The 5,458-nt window shown below is 38.9% G+C and overlaps 1 long non-coding RNA gene across 1 annotated transcript; it reads right to left on the bottom strand.

Moving 5' to 3' along the window:
• Positions 1-280: 280 nt before the first annotated feature.
• Positions 281-5,071, bottom strand: LOC142748070 (uncharacterized). Its single transcript, XR_012882128.1, has 4 exons — positions 4,975-5,071; positions 3,890-4,000; positions 1,617-1,673; positions 281-352 (listed from the first exon to the last, which is right to left on the bottom strand). It is a non-coding gene; the product is annotated as an uncharacterized LOC142748070 (long non-coding RNA).
• Between the last annotated feature and the right edge of the window lie 387 nt (positions 5,072-5,458).

The following is a 5,458-nucleotide window of genomic DNA, read 5'->3' as shown; positions in this document are numbered from 1 at the left end:
AGTTGTGTCCCACCGCACTTTCCCCACAATTATCCTCGTTCTCCAACATAGCGCGCTGCCTCATAACCAATAAAGTGTGAATCATCCGGCACATTTACATCATAACAGTCATAGCTGTCAGATTATAGTTCAAAAATTATTTGCACAAAGTGAATATCACAAGGGCCCCGTTTGAAGCATTCATATTCTTCTACAATAAAGGATACACAAACAAAATCCAATGCATCATTATAAATTTTCCTTCGTACTTACCTATAAAACGAACGTTTACGATGTTTCCAGGGAGACATACTGGACTCGGGTGACGGGCCCATCCGGCCTTCGTTGTCATGTGACATCTCCAAATAAAAAACTGAAATGAAAAAATATACCAATTAAAACATACAAACACATCAATCTATTTCAAACACACATCAAGGTACCATATAAACCACCCAATCCAAGAAAAAACAGCCCTTTAACAAGATCAATACTCACTCGCAAGGCCTTACAATCATAACACAGGACCGGACTACTACTTCCGGCTTGCGTTCCAACATACCACAACGATGATACGCACAGAACAATCAGCTGACCACACTGACTCAGTACATAACCTGACAGCGCGCGCTATTCAAAATCATTACAGCCAAGTTTAAGGACGCGGCAGTCGTCCGAAACGCGTAGGCCCCGAGGACATTACCTACACTTCTTACCTACCCAGGACTATCCACAACTGGACTTCCTTTTAACAACATGCCATTAAACTTGGAACAGAAAATCCATTTTAAACATTGACTCAGCGCTGGATCCTACTCCTTCCCTTGTTTTTGCTAATCTACCGTGTGCCGACACGAGAATCCGAGCGCTATCCACAACACACCGGAGTGTGTCAGGTGAGCCGGAGGTTTCCTCCCCTGGTTCTATTGTATTGCAAGTTCGGCTTACTTTACCTCTCGAGCTCCCTCCATACTAGTGTCTCCAGGAGGAACACTAACAAGTCCATACATATGTCCAATACATAAGTCCTGTTATATGCAAGTTCGTAACAAGTGAGGTTTAAAATACTATTAACCACTCTGATACAAGTGGCCACAACTGATCAACAAATCAACATTTGTCTATTATCAGTACATATATATGTTTCCAATGAGCTGGTTGACGCAATTGACTTTTCTTTGATTTTAACCCATTTGTACGTTGCACAATTACCTTGGTCAGTACAACTCCAAGTGTCATATATTTCCAAACTATGACGCAAGACACTCAATCTTCCCGCATAGAACTGGCGGAAAAAGTATTTGGTAACCATGACAACTATACAGAAAACAATCAAGACATGGAGGATCTTTTTCACAAACTTGAAAAAAACTTAGCTCAACAAGCAAAAATCTGGTGGGACCTCACCACACTCAAAAATTACATCACCAAAAATATGATTCCAAGAGGGTTACGACTTCGAAAAATGCCCAGCTTTATTTATACAGAGGACTTTCTCAAGGAATGGAACGAGACTTTATCCATTTGTTCTATTAATTTAATGAAACTGATTACAAAACAAGAGGAAATCAAATTAAAGGAACTAGACACCAACATTTTGGATATAAAGAAATCATTAGAAATTTTCTCCGACTCACCATCATTTACTCTTCTCCAAACTAGGATGTCATCTGCCACCGACAAACTGGATCATACTATTGCAGACATAAAGAAAAATAAATTTCAAAGAGACATCAAAGACTATACAAACAACGAAGTCTACAATTGGAGCTCAAAAATAAGAAATTATAATAGACCAAGATCTATTCTCAAAAGAAGAAATCAATCTTACAAACAATACCGGGACTTACCAAACAGAGTAAGTTTCAGCTCCACTGAACCAGACTCCGCTGATGGCATATCAGAAGATGAGAATATTCGTACACGTCCTCATACAAGTTATAGACCGGAAAACATCTCATTCCAGTCAAAAAACGGGGAAGGAGGGGCGGCAGAAAGCACAAATCGAACAATTACAGAACAAAACCGCCGCCTCCGCTCAAGAAAATTTCAGCAGCATTAACCACAAATGTTACAAATCTTTCGTCTACACCTCTCACCGCAGAACAAAATGAGGTTTTATCCCTAGGCCTCAATTTTGCCCCCAAAAAAAATTTCAATCTGTTTAACACGATACTTGACATCAACAAGTTCATACGAAACTTGACTGTCAAAAAGCATTTTTTTCACAATGAAGAAACAACTTTAGGAGCTACCATGTCAGTAATACCAGCTTTAACATTAGCTGAAGATTGTACCAATACAATATCACCAGACACAGTTCCCCAGTTGTCTGAATTTTCATTTGAAGAACTTACAACCCTAGTAAGCCTGGATCATTTGCGAAGTGAAACTTCAAATCAAACAGTGACCACAGCTTCTAATTTCAAAACCTCTAATCCTAAATTTTATCCATTAAGTTCACGTACTGAGTCAATGGACCGATTCCAAATGGTCATGGAAAAAGAACTCCATCAGCTTGCTGACAGCCTCAAAGGCCAGTGTCCAACTAAAAATATGTCAATAAAACTCACAGAAGCAACAAAATCGTTACAAAAAAATAAACAACTAATCATAAAAATGTCGGACAAAGGGGGCAATGTCACGGTCATGAACAAAAAGGACTACCAACATTCTATTCTGGACTTGTTATCTGATAAAACAACTTACAAGATACTGGACAAAAACCCTGTAGAAAAAATTAAACATTCAATGAAAAGATTACTTGAAGATGGTTACCAAGGAGGATTTATTAGTCAAAAACAAATGGACTTCATTTACATTGACCAGCCAATCACTCCAATCATTCACGCACTCCCTAAGATCCACAAACAGATTTTCCCTCCACCAATGAGACCGATTGTATCTGGAATTGGATCAATCCTTGAGAGATTGTCAGAATGGCTGGACACTTTGCTACAACCATTGGCACAAGCAACACCAGGTTTCCTCAGAGATACCAAACATGTCCTTAACCTGTTATGTAACAAAGTTTGGGATAAAAAATATAGTTGGCTTACATGTGACGTTGTGGCTTTATATACATCAATTCCACACCACATAGCTCATGCTGCCCTTAATTATCATCTGACCAAACACAGTAGATATGAAAAAAAATTTCAATCATATATACTGGACGTACTCATGTTTCTTTTAACCAACAATTACTTCCAATTCGATACAAAATATTATTTGCAACTCAGAGGTGTGTCCATGGGGGCAAAATTTTCCCCCTCAGTAGCAAATTTGGTCATGGCATGGTGGGAACAATACCATATTTTCTCTACCGAAAACACATATAGTCACCATTTTGAATGGTACGGTAGATATATCGATGACATATTGATTATTTGGAAAGGAGACACTGATATCATCCCAAAATTTGTGGAAACTCTTAATAACAATAATTGTAATTTAAAATTTACCCATCATTTTGATGTCACCAACATCATTTTTCTTGATCTGGAGTTAATGGGAGTGAATGGCCAAACCATTTCAACCAAAACACATCGCAAACCTACGGCTACAAACAACATACTACATGCAAAGAGTAACCACACCAGACATACCATCAAAGCCATACCAGTGGGTGAAATGCACCGTGCCAAAAGGAACTGCACTTCCCAAAGTCAATATAAGACGGAACAAGAACTAATCAAAACAAGACTTCATGAGAGAGGCTATCCCCAATGGTCCCTAAATCGAGCCAGTAACATCATGACCAAAAAATCTAGAGCTCAACTCTTGAGTCACCAAAACAAAACAGGAGACACACTACAGAACACCAAACCTATCGACAACCAACCTACGTTAATCTTACAACAAAGCAACCAATTTACGCAAATTAAAAAATTAATAACCAACTACTTACCTATCCTCATGGAGGATGACACGTTGCGCACAGTACTGGCTGGGGGATGTAGAATAGTGGCAAGGAAAGCCTCCTCTCTGGGCAATGTCCTGTCTCCATCATTATTTACTACTAATGAAAAAATAAGCACAACATGGTTGGAAACCATAGGTTTCTACAAGTGTGGTCAGCACCCCTGCAAAGTTTGCTCCCACGTCCAAACAACCAAAACTTTCAGTGACTCCACATATACTGACAATTTCAATATACAAAATTACATAAACTGCAACTCTGAATCAGTCGTCTATATCATCGAGTGCATAGAATGTAATCTAAAATACGTAGGCTGCACCAACCGGAAATTTAAAATAAGAATCCTGGAACACCTTAGCTACGTGAGAAACCAAAATATCTTGAATACATCCAATGCATCAAAACATTTTATTTCTCAACATAACAGATCAACTAAATCGTTCAGATGTTATGCCATTGAAAAGATCCAACCATGCAAAAGGGGGGGTGATATAAAACATAAAACCCATCTCCGTGAAGCCTATTGGATTTACCGATTAAACACAAGATTCCCAAAAGGCTTAAACCTAAGAAAGGAATTAATGTATCAATATTAATGTCATGATTAGCATTACCAGCCATATATGAGTAAAAAAGAGAAGTTATATATGACACCCATAATAACACAATGTGATGAATCACACCACACACCATCACCCAAGGAATACAACGTATTCAGTGTTGCATGCATAATATTTGCTGTTTGACATGCACACATTTTAATTCACTATCACCCAGTCTCGTTTGTCTCAGTACATGTTTCCGATCCCCCATATAGTTTCAGTTGTGTCCCACCGCACTTTCCCCACAATTATCCTCGTTCTCCAACATAGCGCGCTGCCTCATAACCAATAAAGTGTGAATCATCCGGCACATTTACATCATAACAGTCATAGCTGTCAGATTATAGTTCAAAAATTATTTGCACAAAGTGAATATCACAAGGGCCCCGTTTGAAGCATTCATATTCTTCTACAATAAAGGATACACAAACAAAATCCAATGCATCATTATAAATTTTCCTTCGTACTTACCTATAAAACGAACGTTTACGATGTTTCCAGGGAGACATACTGGACTCGGGTGACGGGCCCATCCGGCCTTCGTTGTCATGTGACATCTCCAAATAAAAAACTGAAATGAAAAAATATACCAATTAAAACATACAAACACATCAATCTATTTCAAACACACATCAAGGTACCATATAAACCACCCAATCCAAGAAAAAACAGCCCTTTAACAAGATCAATACTCACTCGCAAGTCCTTACAATCATAACACAGGACCGGACTACTACTTCCGGCTTGCGTTCCAACATACCACAACGATGATACGCACAGAACAATCAGCTGACCACACTGACTCAGTACATAACCTGACAGCGCGCGCTATTCAAAATCATTACAGCCAAGTTTAAGGACGCGGCAGTCGTCCGAAACGCGTAGGCCCCGAGGACATTACCTACACTTCTTACCTACCCAGGACTATCCACAACTGGACTTCCTTTTAACAACA

This window comes from Rhinoderma darwinii, chromosome 3 (assembly GCF_050947455.1).
Source record: "Rhinoderma darwinii isolate aRhiDar2 chromosome 3, aRhiDar2.hap1, whole genome shotgun sequence".
NCBI classification, from domain to species: Eukaryota; Metazoa; Chordata; class Amphibia; order Anura; family Rhinodermatidae; genus Rhinoderma; species Rhinoderma darwinii.
This window is presented reverse-complemented; position numbering and strand designations above follow the sequence as displayed.